The sequence below is a fragment of the Trichomycterus rosablanca genome, chromosome 6 (assembly GCF_030014385.1).
Source record: "Trichomycterus rosablanca isolate fTriRos1 chromosome 6, fTriRos1.hap1, whole genome shotgun sequence".
Lineage (NCBI taxonomy): Eukaryota > Metazoa > Chordata > Actinopteri > Siluriformes > Trichomycteridae > Trichomycterus > Trichomycterus rosablanca.
The window spans coordinates 6,345,692-6,364,494 of record NC_085993.1 but is presented as its reverse complement, the minus strand read 5'-3'; the positions used below and the strand labels follow the sequence as shown (position 1 = coordinate 6,364,494).

The following is an 18,803-nucleotide window of genomic DNA, read 5'->3' as shown; positions in this document are numbered from 1 at the left end:
CTCATCCAAAACTGCATTTATTTTAATTGGATTTACATCAGTAAGTGTCTCCACAATGACATTAGGTATAAAAAAAGTTCCAAGGGAAAGGACGCTCAGGTGGCGCAACAGTAAAACACGCTAGCCCACGAGCTTGCAAGTTTGTCTAGGCACCTACACAAACATACAATTGACTGAGTCTGTACGCCATGTGCTAATTGGTTGAGGCACATAAACAGGGGGCGGCAGATCATGGGTGGCAGTGTGTGAGACCCCGCCCCTGGCAGGTGAAAAGCAATCAGTCCCATGCATGTCGGAGGGGGCACGTGATGCCTCAGCTCTCCTCGATCGAGGGTGGAAGTGGTGGCAGGATTGGATGCAAAGAGAGAAAAAAATTGCTATAGAAACAGTTTGCTAAATGTTAAAATTTTAAACTGACCTGCTGTGTTGATCCCTAAGAGTTCTGTGCTTGTTGATTCAGAATTGTGGAAGAGCTTTCTATAGCGTCATACTGTCTGAAATATAATGCTATATAACCGTCTGACTACAAATGATCTAATAGAGAAGGCACAGCTAAATTCACCAGACTGTGTAAATGCATTTTATATTGTAAACAGGTTGTTATTTTAGCTTGCTAACTGTGACTTGGGCAGACGTCCAGTGTAATTCACTAAGTGCACACACAGTTCCTGATTTCATCCCCCAAATTAATTTGTAAGACCAAAGTAGTCCATTTCCAAATAAAATCTCCAGTTTTTTGTCTGACTGGCCACTTTGCAAAGTGACAGGTTTTTCTTTGACCCTGTTTTTGGTTTTTCAAGTGTTTGTTGGTCTCAGTGCTGCTCTTAGCCAACAATTACTTTATTGTGTGATAATTGTCTGTACATTACAGATGCAGTAAATAAAATTTCGGCTGCCAAATTACTATTTACTAATTAATATTTCTTTAATTCTGCTGTCATGAAACCGACAAGGACCTGATTTAAATCAGCCCTGTTATGACTCTCTTGTAGCCACACATTTGCACTGCACACTTTCACATTCCATCATGTTGTACACCCTAAACTAGCATGCTTGACTTTACCCAGCATCATGTGTAACATGTCTCTCTTAGACGTGAATGCAACTCGTATATTGTAGTGATTTTACACACTTGGGAATTCACACATGCAGGAAGCAGTTTAGAATTTACATTTTAATTTACTGAGTTGATTACTAGCAGGATGCCTGGAGGATTGGCCCCATTACAAACCTGGAGAAATATTGTCCAAAATCTCTTTAATGTCAGAATTTGCAGACGTTGTGCCTGTTAGGAAAATACTGACCACCTGCGGACATGATTATGTAGTGTTATTTGAAGCCAAAGACAGCGGGATGCACACCAACCTAGCCCCCAACACACACACACACACACACAGTTCTGAGAATCTGCTATGCTCACACAACTGACCAGCTGATGTCAGCAATGATGTAAAACTGTATTTATGCGTGTGGTTGTTTATTCAAACAGTACCGAGTTACTATTAAAAAATCATAACTAATTAATGTGCAAAAATCACATTAATATGCACACATTTTTACAACACTCTTGTAAGACAGTGAGGGTAATGATAACTCGGTCATATCCACAGGCTGAAAGCTGTGCTGTGTCCTCAGCTACATACTACACTACTAAAGATACTGACATCAGTCAGTATCGAGATGTAGACTCTAAGTCAGACATGTTCTTCTGATAGTTGCTTGCAAAAACATTTCTACCAGAGCAGTTCCATTTCATAGTTAAAAGTATGTGGACTCTTCCTCTCAAACGATTGAATTTAGTTTATTAGTTGTAAGCAGATGTAAATAAAAGTAAACACATGGACCTTTGGGTTGGATAAGATGTCAATGGCAAGCTCTGTGCACTGATGCAGAACTGTTTAACTCAAGGATCAGGACGCATCCAAGAATCTTTCTTTCTTCTTCCATCAACCCTGGCTGATACTTGGGATTTGTACAAGAGAAATACCATGAGACGTGTGTGGGTTATCAAACTAATTTCTGGAAATACTCTGGTTTATTCGGATCACCAAGGCAGTTTAGTTCAGTCATTATGGAAAGTAACTAAACAGCTAATTTGATCTGGGCTGGGATGGGTTGTACATTAGTTAAAGGGAATAAGAAAAATCAGGTCTTTACCCATTTAAAAATAAACAAAAAATGTCAAGTGACTAATGAACTTAAATGACACTGGTCAAAAGCATGTTGATGGTTCAGGTTTTTGAGCCACACCTATTGCTACCAATAGGTACAGTTAGTTTAAAGTCACTCAGTGACATGACATAAATAATATGCCTCTAACTTCAAACTGCTTCAGTGGCAACAGACTGATGAAGGCTCTGTACATAGTGCAAAATCCATAAAGACATATTTTTATTATAATATATGGTAGAGGATCTCTGAGGACTTCATCATAGGGCTTGTTAAAGTCACAGTTCAGAGGGGTGGTTGGGGGGGGGTTGTGACTCAATATTAGTGGCTATGGTATTAAAACAGGATGCTTAACAAGCTCATGGTTGGGTATCCACATACTTTTTGCCATATTGAATATCTTAAGGAAATCTATGTATGCTGAGTTAGGTGTGTATTATATTTTATAGGTCTTGGTCCAGGTTAGGTTGTAGGTTTCTGGTTAATGGTGCATGTGTGAAATGGGAACAAGTTGTTCTTGAAGGTTCATGCATGTAGATGTTGAACAGAGAAGGAAATGGTGGAACCGTGATAAGTGTTCTCAGGTAATAGGTCTTTTTTTTTTCTTTTTTTTACTGTTTAGAATTATACAGAAGTTTTTAAGGAAGTATGCTGAAATATACCTCTTATAAATATGCTACACTAATTTGTAATGTTGTGATAAGCTAATTCTTTATCAAGAAGCCAGTTAGCTAAAAGCTTTCATTACTGGCTTACCTGTTCTGTCTTAATCTTTGCTATGCAGAATCATCACTACTCACTTTACCTGGTTAATAGTAATTTTATTATTAATTTAATATGTTTAGGTCGTGCATCTCTATGCAGGCCACACAGGGCTATTCTTTCATTTTTGTACAGACTTGTTTTGTAGTGCCTTTTGTTTTAAGCTAAATCTTTGTTGATTTGTTTCATTTTAGATGACGTATGTACATTACATTTGTTTATTCTGTTTTTTTATCTAAAAGTGTGCCTATGGAATATAAAGCATTAAACCTGGACTCTTAATTGCCCTAAAATGCCTTTGCACCGGTAAACTGTACATTTTATATCCAAGTGTTTGTTGTGGATTTAAATGATCTGGTCAATGCAAAGAATAAATACAATATACCAAATAATGTCTCTTTTAGTTTGGTTTTGATTTGTCTTCTAGCTGATTTAACAAATGGGGTGTAAACATTTCGTGATTCAAATCAGTACACTTGTTTAATATTTACAACCCCAAATCAGAAAAATATAAGACGGTATAAAAAATGAGAAACGTAGTGTTTTTTACTTTGACTTTAATTTCATTGCAGATAGTATAAACCCAATATACACTGATCAGCCATAACATTAAAACCACCTCCTTGTTTTTACACTCACTGTCCATTTTATCAGCTCCACTTACCATATAGAAGCACTTTGTAGTTCTACAATTACTGACTGTAGTTCATCTGTTTCTCTGCATGCTTTGTTAGCCTCCTTTCATGCTGTTCTTCAATGGTCAGGACCACTACAGAGCAGTGGATCATTCTCAGCACTGCAGTGACACTGACACGGTGGTGGTGTGTTAGTGTGTGTTGTGCTGGTATGAGTGGATAAGACACAGCAGCGCTGCTGGAGTTTTTAAACACCTCACTGTCACTGCTGGACTGAGAAAAGTCCAGCCAACAGCGCCCCGTGGGCAGCGTTTTGTGACAACTGATGAAGGTCTAGAAGATGATCAACTCAAACAGCAGCGATAGATGAGCGATCGTCTCTGACTTTACATCTACAAGGTGGACCAACTAGGTAGGAGTGTCTAGATATAGAGTGGACAGTGAGTGGACACTATTTAAAAACTCCAGCAGTGCTGCTGTGTCTGATTCACTCATACCAGCACAACACACACTAACACACCACCACCATGTCAGTGTCACTGCAGGGCTGAGAATGATCCAACACCCAGATAATACCTGCTCTGTGGTGGTCCTGTGGGGGTCCTGACCATTGAAGAACAGGGTGAAAGCAGGTTAAAAAGGTATGTAGAGAAACTGATGGACTACAGGTGTATATGAAGTTAATACATGTACATAAAGTAAATTAAATAACTAGAATAATAAAAGTTAAATGCTTAATTACTTACATGTATGTAAACATTTGACCTCAAATGTTCATTTTATGGTGTCAGGAAGAGAAAAACTCAAGTAATCCTGCTGCTATAAATCACTCGCCAGAGACCATAAGACTGGGAATCGTCACATCAGCTCATGTCATTTCATGACTAACAGGTGTTTTGTGACCTCAGTCATATTAGAAACACCCTGAACTGAGTGTGTCAGTCTCAAGACTACACAGAGAAGAAATCATTAACTGTTACAGTACATCCCACTATTTAATACAGACACCAACTCTGTACTAAATACCTACATTACAAACAAATAGCAAAGACAATAAAACCAACAACAACTACAAGCTCCAAAAATCATCCCAATCATTGGAATAAGACGAGATAAAAAAATTAACACCAGATGCCTTATAGCACATACCGACCTCAAACAAAAACACCTTCACACCTAAAAGAGGAAGCAGCACCCACCTGCCAACCATGTAAATCACCACTGACACCACCTTATTTGACTGCCCATACCTCAGCACCACCAATAAAAACATTACTCAGAAGGAAACCTTAAAATGCTTTTAAGAAAATACCACCAAAGAAAAAACTAGACTTTCTACTGCACATAAACATAAAGCAGCTTATATAAACATGGACTTAAATACCAAAACACAGTTATTTCAGAAGATAATAAAGTATGATCATAAATGTCACCAAGTATATTCCATGAATCCAGCCACAGATGCTTACAAGGCGATAAAACCAAACACTGCTGCTCATGGGACTGGAGTCATCACGCTATTCAAACACTTAGAAAGACTGACGGTAGCAGCTGCTGAAGCTGCTCTGGTAAACACAGTCCCTTTAAAGTGATCATCCTCCAGCTCATTTTACATACATGAGAAAATTTCACAACCTGGGATTTGTGTTAATTTTCCTGGGATTATTTTTTCCAATACTTTTTCCATTAACCGCTTGGTCATGGTCATGAAGGGTCTGGTTCCACCAGGAAACACTGGGTGCAAGGCAGGGATATCCAAGCCAATTGTGTTTTCAGTGAAGTCTTTTTAAAAAAAGAATTAAAGAAACAGATAACAGACAATTTTCTTGATTTTTTTTTTCATTTTAATTCACTTATGTTGCTTTGGAGCAGTGTGTTGGAGCAGTGTGTTGGAGCAGTGTGCTGGAGCAGTGTGTGAACTTCCTTTGCAATTTAAGCTTTTTGGCAGAGAAGAGTACGTTTGTAAGATGTTTCTTTAACAAGCAACACTCACCACTTGTCGCGCTTTAAATGTAGTTTGGAAACTCTAGGGGATTGCACAGAAACCTGACCTCACAAATGCTCTAATCACTAAATGAGCTCAAATTTATTTAGACACACTTCACAATTTTATAAAAAGCCTTTCCTAAAGAGTGGAGGCTATAAACAGGCGGTCTGCCATTTATTAATTGTTTCGGAATGGAATGTTCAACTAACTTGTGGCCAGATGTCCACATACGCTATATGGACAAAAGTGCTAGGTCACCCTTCTAATTTTTGAATTTATGTGTAATAAATCAATATATTAAGGATATAAAGTAAATGACATGCTTCTAACATGCAGCAACAGTTTGAGGAGGGCCCTTTCCTGTTTCAACATTACCCCTGTGCACAAAGACATAAAGAAAAGCTCAGTTTAAAGAAACTCCAGAGTCCTGCATAGAGCCCTGATCTCAGCCCCATTGAACAGCTTTGGAATGAACTGGAGCATCATTTAAGGCTTTCTTGACCAATATTAGTGCCCAGCCATACAAATGCTTTTTGATGGAATGGTCCCAAATTCCCACAGACATACGTACTTTAAAGTTTTGTGAGAAGCCTTCTCAGTTGGCTGTTGTTATAGATGAAAAAAATGGTCACTACTTTAATAGCACTTGTTTTTGAAATAGGGTGTCCAACAAGCTCATGGGCAGATGTCCAAATACTTTTGGCCATAGTGTAATTCTGACCAATTGATGTTTAATAACTATAGTAGGGGTTCACTCGGTGGTGTGGGCTGCTGGATTGTTGCTGGTGTGATTGGCAGAGATGATTTTCTTTCCTACAGGAGTGGATGCCACGAGTTCTGATGGAGGCCAAGAATGCTTACTGAACACAGTCTGATGGAGATGGACAGCAGTGCTGTGGTCAGTTTCTCACTGGTGTAAGTGGTTTTTAAGATGTACACGTCCATTTTTTCTTGCTGCAGATGAATCACATACTTGAGTAAATTAATTTGCTGGTTTTTTATCTGTATGTTTTAACTAAGAACCAAGTGTCACTGTACTGAGTGAACTGAATGATATTAGGTGCACAGATATATTAGGTTAGAGTTACTGTAGAGTTACTGGAGTTACTTTCAGGGTTTGGCTTCAAGGTGGCAGCATAAGATAAAGAAGATAACCCTGTATCAGTGAGAGCACGATCCAGGCACTCGTTTCCTGTTGTGTTTCCTGTATTTTATTGCCCCTCCTCAGCGCTGAGGTTCTAATTCATTTTTCCTTGCGGCCGAGTTCTCAGGCTTTGATCTTGATGTTTTCCATTATTTAACTGGATTTTCAAGATGCACTAAAGGGTTTTGTTTAAACCTCAGGATCCTCAACCTTTTTTGGCAGTTGAGAACATTTTTGCAACCCCACCACAACCCTAAGCCCTGCCTCATTAGCTTTTTATTACAGTCAGATTGATGCCATTATTAAAGGGAAGGAAAATAATACACAGGCCCCTTTTTTCCCCATGCTTCTTTCCATTTTAGTAATTTACAATTCCTTTGCGTCATGCACCATCCCATAATAAGAGCCGTAGCAATAATAATAGCACCCACCCTTTCCAACTGGTGTGGAAATTCACTGACCTCTTCTTTACTCCAGTTAGTGGTAAACTCTAATGCTACACCCTATTTGTTACTCCACTACTTGTGCTGGCACAGTGACCAGACAGTAGGCCTGGAACACACCTCCCTCCCTCAGACACTGCCAATTATGTCTGCAGCACAACTGAGAGTTGAACTCAGAGGCTTGAATTGTGTCGGGCTAGAGTACTACACTGTTGCATCAACTGAGTGCCCAACTGACTGCTCCACTATCTTCACTGGCATCCAATTTAAAAAAAGTCAAAAAATGTAAATGCCATTAAGTTCAGATGTTGCATTGCATTAATGCAACCAGATGCGGGTTCACAAAAGCAGGGACCTGTGATCCATCACAACCCTGTAGGTGACCACATACCATTAGTCTGGGTACATTTCATGTAGCTGAAATTGTCATAAGCATGTCAGGAGGCAGGAGCTCTAAATTAAATACATAGCCTAATATAATTACATTATGAAACTTTATGAAAAATGAAATTGAGTTATATTAATCTAAGAACCCCATCTGCAATACTGGCGACCACAAATGCTGAAGCCACTAACTTAACAGTTGATTTTACTAAAATATTGCTAATATAATCAATTACATATGGAAATATATGCTGGGAGTCCCACAGGCCCACTCAAAATTAGTAATGGAATTAACTCCAGGAATGGTAATTGATCTATTAAAATTGATTTTAGTAAATCTGCTCCAGTATTTACCGGAGATGTTTGAGTAAGCTCTAATCAATAGATGGGATCTGTATCATATTCTGCCTATTTAAATTTGACTAGAATTAGATGTCAATGAATTTCCCAGTATTCGTCAATAACTGGTAACTCAAAGCAAATACAAAGCACCCGCGACTTGCACCAGGGTTCAATTCAATAGGAACCAGTGGAAACTAAACTGAGCCAAATACACTATATGGAAGAATTACTGAATTAAGTACTGAATTTATTACCTATTTTAACATGATTGTATCCCTGTGCACAAAGCTATATTCCTAAAAGAACAGATTGACAAATTTGGTTTGTCAGAACCTGCCCTGACCTCAACCCTGTTTACCTTCTCATTCAACAGTTTAAGTCCCAGTGCAGGTAAATGGCTCCCTCTGCTGATTCTTGCTTACTTTCAAGAGTTACAGCTCTCTCTTTTTTCTTTATCTTTTTAAAAAGTAGCAGAAAAATCATTCTGTTTTGGCAGAATTAAATAACATATTGTGTTTATTTTGTATTAAATTGACATTTATTAATCCTATTTGATTTAGGTATTTATACTGATCAAAACATACATATCCATACTGATTATTTGTACTATGTGCATTTCATTATATATTAAAACTAAATTTTTGAATTTTAAATCAAATAACATTAACATTAATAAAACTACATATTGTAAACCTAAAACTGTACTTCAATTTTCTGCAATTTGCCTTCTTCAGGTATTAATCCAAATATTAATAAAAAATTTAAAGATTAAAACCCTGACATGGCCAAGCTGCCACTGTTGGTCCCTTGAGCCAAGACCTCAGGTCCTCATAAGACCTCATAAATCCTCAGGTGTGAGGATTGTTTTCGGTAACTCCTCTGTCTTCACTCGAAAGACTTTACACAAGATGACTCGCGTAGGCAAGCTGTAGCCTAGTGGTTAAGATACTGGACTAGTAATCAGAAGGTCACTAGTTCAAGCTCCACCACTGCCAGGTTGCTGCTGTTGGGCCCTTGAGCAAGGCCTTTATCTCAGACTGTATACTGTAGCTGTAGTGTAACTCGCTTTGGATAAAGGCATTTGCTAAATGCCAAAAATGTAAATGTAAATTATTGGGTCTCTCTGTGAGAATTCGAGCCCATTTGCTAAAAAAACACACCTGTGAGGTCAGGCATTAGTGATGGGCATAAAAGCCCTGTAAAATAATTAATGTGGGCTCTGTGCGGGCCACTGAGGTTCCTCCACCAAACTCTTCAGACCATGTCTCACCAAACCATGGGTACAATGATGTATAAAAGGTCTTACCCAAAATGTTTCCACAAAGTTAGAAGCATTTAATTGAATAATTTAAATCTTACACATCTGTTACCATAAACCTTATAATAAAACTTGAATTTGGGACCCTTGTTTTTGGATAAAAGTGGTACATGTTTCTGTAACGAATCATTCCACAACACCATCTACTACCAGTAAAGGGGTGCTCAAGATAACTTGCAGTAGTAGTAGTAGTAGTAGTTCTATTAGAACTACAAAACCCAGAAGCCATAGCGCTCATTAGCACTAATCATCAACAACTCACTCCAGCGTTGTTAGTAAAACCAAGAGACACAGCTGGTAAAGAAGCAGACTGGTGTTGTGCACTGCCATGATTAGAGAGCTCTCTTCAATAAAACTTTAACAGATAATCGGATCTGTGAGCCACATGCTGATTCGCACACTCGTCATTTTCTAAGCGACTCTTTGTCACTTTGGTCAACCGACTCTCTAATGAACTCCGTTTTTACGTTTTATAGTTTGGGCTGAGGGAGAAGCATTGGGGCTGTGGTCGTGGTCTAGGTGTTGGTGGACCGAGTAGATAACGTACCGATCCTGGTTGCTGTTCCACCCAGAGGTTTTGCCTCATAGTTTCTCGTAAGTTTAGCCTTTTGTTTCATTTGACTCGCGAACCGAATCGGCTCACCCACACGTTGGTGTTCAGGCTTTTTGATTCATCTGTTCTTTTAGTTTGTTGGTTTGCTCTGTTGAGCCTCAATTCGAATCCCACCCTGTTGAATCTCTGCTTTTAGTACACACAGTCAGTGTATTGATTTATTTCTCTATTAAAGGTTTTTGTGTGTATGACTCCGCTTTTGTTTTGATTCTGTCCAGTCATTGCTCTTGGGTCCTTCTTTCAGCCTGGTGGTTAATTTTTACTGTTGACCTTAACCTTTCCAGGTGTTTGCAAACTTCTGATGTCAGCAGTGAGTTGGTCAGATGTGGGAGAGTTGACCTTCAGCTTAACCTTGAGACAGTCGATCCCTCAGGTTTGGGATCACGTGTTTGTCTATAAAACATGCCGTTGAACTTTAGTCATGCTGCTTTATAAAAGCGGGACGAGCAATACAACAATAACATGCATGCAGTGCTAAACAGAAGGTTTGAGTCAATGGTTGCCTTTGTTTACTATGATTTATATAGGAGTTCATATTTGAGTTTTAAGTTTATTGTTCACGAAAGTGGAACGCCAAAAACACTATGAGCACCTATAAACAAACCATTTTACGACTTTTTATTGCTGTTACATTTATTAATTTTAGGGACTTAAAATCAATGTTAATTTTTAATTTTAGTATTATTCTGTTAATTTAAAAGTTTCCGTACATTCAAAAGACATGTTATGACAGTCATTGAATTTCAATAATAATAATACGTTTTATTTATGTAGCACCTTTGACAATTGCAAGGTCACTTTACAAAAAATCCTATATAACAGAAGAAAAACAGTAATACTGATTGAAAGGAAATGTCTTCAAGATGATAACTCCGCAACTCATGGATTTAATACAGATACTACTGTTAAAAACAATTTGAGTTTTTACCTGACAGGTTATCTATATATCCTGGGTGAAAATATCCAAAATGCAATTTACATTATTCATTTGGTAGTGTAGAAAGTTTCAGAATATAATTGAACTTTGTGGCATGGCCCTTAAATTACTTGTTACTGACTATAGGTAGTGGCTCACGTAAATAGGGCTACTTTGATTTTAGTCATAAAAAAACAGGAACAATGGCTTCTTTCCAAGGTCAGGAAAAATCTCTGAGGTGCTAGCCCATCAATGCTATGACTTGAACTCGAGCCCCGAGGGTCTTGACTGTGATAGGCTAGCATATTAGACCTGAGTGCCACATAAAGCCCAAAGGCCTTGCTGTGCACCCCAACAGCACAAGTGAGGAAAGGAACCACAAAAAGGGACTCCTTCTGTCTGGTCAACAGCAGTATTTTTCAGCAGCAAGGTACTGAACTATTAATCGGAAGGTTGCTGGTACAAGCCCCAATAAATTTATAAAATAACATATATTTTTTTAAATGTATACATTTTTTGGTCAAAGCAGTATATGTTTCAATCACCCAATCACAAAACAAGAAGACAGTTGCAGAAGTAACAGGAATTTAAAGTCAGTACTTCATTAATTCACTTTACCTCCTTACAAGTGTGTGCAAACCTTTAAATGTAAACAAATAATTCACGTTTTTCAGCTTAACTGTGGTGAAATAATAACCTGAAATGATTCGGTAAAGTCAGTGAAGTGTTAATGAGCGAGAGCTTAAAGTTAAACATTCACAGCACAGTGTGTACCAGATACACCTCAGTGGTCAAACCCAAGATCCTCATTGTTGTCTTTAAAAACACACACTCAGATTTCCTTTCCCCGGTGGCCTCAAAACCACAGCTAGATCATCTGAGTTTCGAGTTTGAACTGGCTTAAACCTGCCCTTTGTTACTGAGTAAGCCAAGAATCTCATGCCCACAGTGTGCCAGCACGGCAGATCCAGAGCTGGAATGTGAGATTCACCTTGTCAGTCCATTTTCTGCTCAAAGCCGTTTACAATGAGCTTGAGCACATTTTATTCAATGTCCTTTTATGTCTCTGAGTTACCAGTACACCCATAAAACCATCTACTAAACAATTCTTGCTACAACACACTTTGTAGACTCATTGTTTCTATACTGTTTAACACACTAAATGAGTGAAAGTATGTGGACACCTGAGAATGTGCATCCCATTTCAAATCCATGGACACTTTGAGCTCAATGAAACTCAATAAGAATAAATATTATATGTGCAAAAGTTATTACACATTTAATATCTAATGCCCCCACCAATATGTGTAATCTGTGCCCCCAAATGTCTACTGAAAAATGAATTTCACAAGAGTAGTCCAAACTTTTGCATAAAACTGTATATCAACAATACATGTAAACAATATTGTCATGTCATGTCACGTCAGAATGCTGTCATTGCTTTTCAATGCTAGGCTGCACAGATGGGTCAGCTTACTCCAACGTCCTCAACTCTGTTTTGCTTGTAGCAGACAATCCCTTGATAATACAATTCATGTTGTGATGTTAATCCAGCTTATTCTTGGTCTTCCTCGTCTTCTAAGTCTTTCCACAAGTCTTGTCATAGCACTGCTTTCAATGTAGTCATGTGGGTGCCTCATCACATGCCCAAAATAACGTAACTTACTGGCCTTAATGTGGTTCAGTAGCTCCATTTCTGTTTGGCTATTTTGTAAACTTGCTCAGTGATTATCATCGTCCCTGTAAGATCTGTAAGTGAGCTTACTGATACACAGTATGTTCATGTGTTCGGATAGCTCAGGTAACAACCTATTGTTTGTGCATTTGTATTTGTTTGCATGTGGAAATTAACCTGCTAAACAAAATCAGACCATGTAAATTATATCTTGTAAATAAACTGGTTGGAAATGATTTCACTATGGTTCATGTTAAAAGGACACCTAGACATCAAAATACATTCAATCCTATAGACATTAATAGAGATTTAAATCCCCTTTGCTTCTATAACAGCCTTAACTCTTCCGGCCAAGGCTTTCCTTTTGCGACATGACTTTCTTTTAACCAAATGAGCACCGGTGAGCTCGGACACTGATGTTGGGTGGCAGGGTTTGATTTGCTCTGCTGTCTGTACTCAGTTCATCACAAAGGAATCGGAAGGGGTTAAGGGCCAAGTTATTTCACACCAAATTCACAAACAATTTCTTTATGAACTTTACTTTACATACAGGAACATTGCCATGCTGAAACAAGAAAGGGATTTCCACCATCACTGGTCCACACAGGCTGTCACATCTGGGGCTTGTGCGTTTGTAAAGGATAGGACAAACTTAATACCCAAGCTGACCCTTATTGCTGGCAGTTGGGGGCTCAACCCTCACCTTGGGCTCATTACTATACATACATATACAAACTTGTTTAAAAAAGGAACTAAAGAAAACACTAACAAAATCAGAAATACATGATCGTGTCTGGTCTTGTTTTAATGAGCTGTTTTCCATACCGGTGTGATATTGACTTGCACCGAGGCTGTGTCCTTAATATCTTCTACAACCCCTACATATGTGCACTATCAAGGCTATAAAATAAAGCCCTTTTATAGCCTGTCTAGTGCACTATGTGTGCAATTAAGATTCAGCCTGGATTTTGTAAACTTAAGCGCCGCCCCATGGTGGACTTCCTGATTCAGAGAATAAAATATTTATAAGACATAGCGAGATTTTTGGAGATAAGCTGGTGTTAGTAAAACTCTGGAATAATTTTGAGTCTTTTTCCTGAGTCGGGTGTTATTAAAGCTGTCACCAGTTCATAAATCAGGGTTAATGGAATAAGGAGGAGCGCACTGAGAGGCGGCCGCGAACTGGCGCAGACTGGTTATTACTGACTGCATGCAGGAAAGGAGACAGAGCATCGGGGACAGGACACTGGGTACCTGGTTATAAGACGCTGGAAATCTTCTCACTACTGCGAACCAGACTTCTGTACCAGGAGAGAACCAGTGTTCAGTTTCTTCCCATGCTTGTTAATAAAGAGGATCTGCGCAGACAGTGTGCGGTGCGTTTGCATTGCGCAGTAACGTTAGTGCGCCAGGATGGAGAAACAGATAGTGAGAGATGAATGAGTGAGTGTTTGGTGGATTAAAAGCGGACGACGCTTTAGGATGCAGTAAGTGTGTTGTTTCTATTAGACCCACTATAAAACCAGATGTACTGTCATGTGTGCGGTGTAATGACCGCTTATGTGTGTGTGTGTGTGGGTCCGAAAACTCTGGTATGCAGGTATGATGAGTTATGAACACCTGCATGCTCCAGCATGGCTCACACTCACTGATCCAAAGAACTGACTTTGTAATTTATAACCTGCTGCAACCTGGACTTAGCAAGTCCTGACACTTTTAATGTCAGGAGGAATACTGCAACGCATAATTTGCCTTCTACAAGGAGGCAAACGAAAATGCATATTAATAATCATAATAAAAATATAGTTATTTTTCATAAAACATGGCAAATGTGTTCAAAAGAAGATCTGTCTTCATTAGTTTTTCTTTATTTGTCCCTTTTTTACTCTGGACTAAACTAAACACACTTAAAGAAAAGTTTTAGATCAGTATAGAAAAGTTTATAGTTAGAGTTAGTTCATAATTATATTAAAATAATTTAATAAATTTAATAAATAGATATAATTTTAATATTCTTTTAAACCTCAGTCAAATTACAATTTCTTTAATGGATTTTTGCAAAATGTCAGGTAGTTGAACCAAGGCCTTAGCCATGAATTGACCTTAATTTTTGTTTTTGTTTTGGGGGGTCCTTGGGGTATGTGTATTTTAAAACATTCCTGCAGTATCAACAACTGATGGATTCTAACATTATGCAAAGCTACTGAGCTGAAAATGTTTATTTGCATATCTGAATATTGGACGTGGGCGGCACGGTGGCTCGGTGGGTAGCACTGTCGCCTCACAGCAAGGTCCTGGGTTCAATCCCCCGGGTGGGGCGGTCTGGGTCCTTTCTGTGCGGAGTTTGCATATTCTCCCAGTGGCTGCGTGGGTTTCCTCTGGGAGCTCCGGTTTCCTCCCACAGTCCAAAAACATGTAGTCAGGTTAATTGGAGACACTGAATTGCCCTATAGATGTATGGGTGTATGGGTGTATGTGTGTGTGTCTGCCCTGCGATGGACTGGTGCCCCGTCCAGGGTGTTACTGTGTGCCTTGCACCCATTGAAAAGCTGGGATAGGCTCCACCCCCCCCACCCCCCCACCCCCCGCCCCGCAACCCTGATTGGATAAGCGGTTAAGAAAGTGAGATTAAGAACATATTGGACATCCCCCCCATGTATATTGTGATTACGATCATGGGTTAAACATACTACCATGTAGAGTGGATTTAGTAAATACTTACACCTCTTGACTTTTTACATTTACACATGCTGCATTTAGGAGGTTCTTTTATTTGAAGCAACTTAGTTATGCAAGAATACATTTTGAGGAGTTACAACTGAGGGGGTTAGGGCCTTGCTTAGGGGCCCAACAGTGTCAGCTTGGCTGCTGCAAGGTTTGAACCAATAACCTCGTGATTACTAATCCAGTACCTTCACTTCTGGGCTTCAACAAATGGATATAATTGCCATTTTTACCCATCAATCTATACCCTAATCCTAAAAAAACATTTTCAAAAATGAACAAAAAAATTAAAACCTGAAATCTCATTTATAAAAGTGTTCAGACCCTTCATACAGTCATTTGTACAAACCCCTTTGGTAGCAATTACAGCTGCACGTCTTATATATTATACTTCTCTACAAGCTTTGCACTCCTGGATTTTGGCAGTTTATCTCACTCTTCATAGAATCTTCATCTGTGAACTGCTGCAGATGTTTGATTGGATTTAAATCTGGGCTTCAATCGGTCCACTCAAGGACATTCAGAGACTTGCCTGAAGACACTTAGGCACAGTGCATGCTGTTCCGCCCAGAGAGTTACAGTTTTTCTTTTTCTCATGTTGTCAAAGTGCTTGATGGAGTGCAGTTTAGTAAACCCCAAGAGGGCTGCTTTTTATATGCTTTTTACTCAGCAGTATTTTCGGTCTTCGGTCAGTCTGCAATAAAGGCCTGGTTTATGATGTGCTGTAGAGATGGCTGTCTGTCCAACAGGTTCTTACGTCTCTGCACAGGACTTAAGGGCGTTCAAGGTCGTGCCAAGCTTTTTCTTTTTCAAAATAATTGAGGCCAGTGTGGTCTTGGGAACACTTGTTTTATGTCCTTGTCCTGATTTTTGTCTCAGCACAATTTGATTGTGGAGATCCACTGACAGATCCTTGGTTTGTAATGCGGTTTAAACTTAGGGCCCTTATAGAGCCGAGTGTGTTCCCTTCCAAAGTTTGTCCAATCATGACCTATTGCAACTCCAGTTGAGGTCTCGACACATCTTAAGGATAAACAAAGTGAAAAGGATCAACCTGACCACAGACAATGAATAAATGAACTGGTGCAGAAAGTAGATTAAATAATAAGGAAGGAAGATTGGTTGGACATTGACCTATAACACACGGCACAACCGCTTGTGCACTACACTATTTTGAGACCTCTACTAAAAAGTCAGAAAACCTACTGATTAAATTCTAGCAATTTAAATTCTAGCAATTCTGCCAAGTAGAGTATTTGGACAGAGATGTGTTTCCACCATTAAAAAAAACAGCTTGCTGAAATACATGCCCACAACGAGTGTAAACTTTGGACTTTAATCATTTACACACCACAATTGCTTAGCTTGTATTTTTTTTTACGTTGGCTGGTTTGGGGTTATGTGGAGTAGTCAATGAAACCTTGCTCTTATAAAATCCATAGTTAAGTGGTTTTGGATTAAATAAAACCTTTCATTAGTATTTACATGCTGTTAGATGTTTAAAGTATGAACTCTGTTAATGCACATTTTGAAGCATATTTGTGATTTCACTGTGTTTGTAATCATGCCAGACAGAAGGTGTAGCTGTGCATATGCTAACAGATTCTCCATGTTTATCCACGTGTTCACATTGGCAATTTATCCTCATGACTCAAGCTAACGAATCATCTTCCTCTTTTGAGTATCTGAGTTCCTTATTGGTTCATGTCAGCGCTTTCTATCACTGAAGAAATCAGCTTTGTGTGAACATGAGTAGCTGTAATCGGCTAACGTAGGTTTTAGACTCCGCACGTGAGAAACGCGGTTCAGCCTGGGTGACCTAGATAAGACGAAGAGGAAATAAAGTGAGGTTAAGCTCAGCTTGGCTTGGCTCACCATGCTGGTGAATACGTTTGCACATAACAGCGTAGTTATGTCATCACAATACCCAGCTATGAAGCGGTTTAACTAATTACACAACTGAAACATGTTGTGATTTTGTGTTGAGATTCATTTCCATTCAGTTGATGCTACACACATGAACTTTGGATTAATACCACTTTTTGTATTACTGAAAATAGTGTTTTTAATCAAATATTTATTTAGTTTTTTGACTGACGTTACACAAAAAACATAAAAATGTATTTAAAAATGAATAGAAAACACATTTAGACAGATCGAGTAGCATCAGTTATTTTGCAATACTGTTGCAAAGCCATTGTTAACAATTACAAGTAAGAGGTAAGTAGTTTTTAGCTTTTTGCAGCATTGGGGTTAAATCTGACTCATATAATCACATGCGCTTTGGAGGATTTCAGAAAATTGTTATCCGTTAGCACAGTCCACTGCTGCATCAGCAAACTCAACTGAAACTCTATTACGCAAGGAGAAAGCCATACATCAATTCTATGCAGAAACACCTCAGTATGGATGTGCTACAACTTTCTAGACACAGAGTGCATGTGCTTGACTGCCCTGCCTGCAGTCCAGACAGCAAACACAGACTGTTGAGCAGCTCATATCAAGCAAGAGTGGAGAAAAATTCTGCTTGTAAAACAGTTCCCAAATGTATTATGTAAAACTCGCTTGACTTTGTGTTTTAGGTGTTTTTGGTTACATTAGATCAATTATGCTGGTAGCAAAATATTACTACTGTCTGTGTTTATGTAAGATCTGTACAGAGATTCATTATTTTGTTTGCTTTTATTGTAATGTCTGTCAATATGTCTAATGGGTTGATCTAATGGGTGAACTGGGTCTTTTTGTTGGGCACAGAGAAGTCACCAGCTTAAAATAATAAAAATCACTAACAAGAAATTAGGAGGCCATGCAAGTAAAATTAATTCAATTAAAATCTAATTACTTTTAACACCACCAGTTGCTGATTTTGACTTAACAAGATTTTAGAAAACTCACAGTAAACTTTTAAAATAAAAAATTTAGGTCCAAAACAGTTTAGTGTACAGAACTACACTCAAGCATGCAGGGGCATAACTACGGGATATATATATATATATATGACATTTGTTGAGGGGGCCCAATTTTTTTTTGCACTGGGGTCCATGAGCTCCTAGTTACGGCACTGCATCCATGAGCTTATCCACCCTCTAACTTATCCTGGCTGGACTGAATTGTAAATGCACTAAACTGCACAATTTAAATCACTGTTGTAACAGCCATGTAGGGAATTAATTCATGCCCATTTCCACACCACAACAAGCATGTCTGTTATTATTGCTCAGCCTGGTTAAAAACGCATCATCATATCTGCACTAATAGCAACATGATAGCACTTAATCCAACCACATAATAGCTCTGTTGTGTATTGAACAAATTTCTGCCTGTAATGAGATCCTTACATTATGAGCATCCCTGTTATGTAATATGAGCTTTAATGGGGCTCGTGTTTGGACATTAAGTTGCAACTTGGACGTCAAGTTACTTACTTCCAATATTTAAATCCTATTTAATGTTTTGTTGATTATAACTTTGTTATGTAATGACTTCTGTTGACTTTTTGCTCAGTTAATGAGCTTTAAACGAGCCAGACATTAGTAGATGATACTGATAATGGAGCAGCAGTGCTGGGTAAACAGTGTGGAAATGAAATCAGCAGAACAAACAGAAATGATCTCAGTGAATTTGTCATGTACAGTGTGTCTGGTTGCTCACTTTATTTCTCTCAGGAGTCTCAATGGAATAGTTGTATTTT

The 18,803-nt window shown here is 38.6% G+C and overlaps 1 protein-coding gene across 2 annotated transcripts in view; it reads left to right on the top strand.

The window, feature by feature from the left end:
* Positions 1-18,803, top strand: part of lrrc8db (leucine rich repeat containing 8 VRAC subunit Db) — a 43,097-nt gene that overhangs the window by 11,364 nt on the left and 12,930 nt on the right. Inside the window, exon 2 of one of the 2 annotated variants that reach the window (XM_062996540.1) lies at positions 6,373-6,468. The gene's annotated coding sequence lies outside the window, so the exon portion shown is untranslated. Of the gene's footprint in view, positions 1-6,372; positions 6,469-13,803; positions 13,876-18,803 lie in introns of those variants that run through there. The other variant, XM_062996539.1, reaches the window with a different exon arrangement.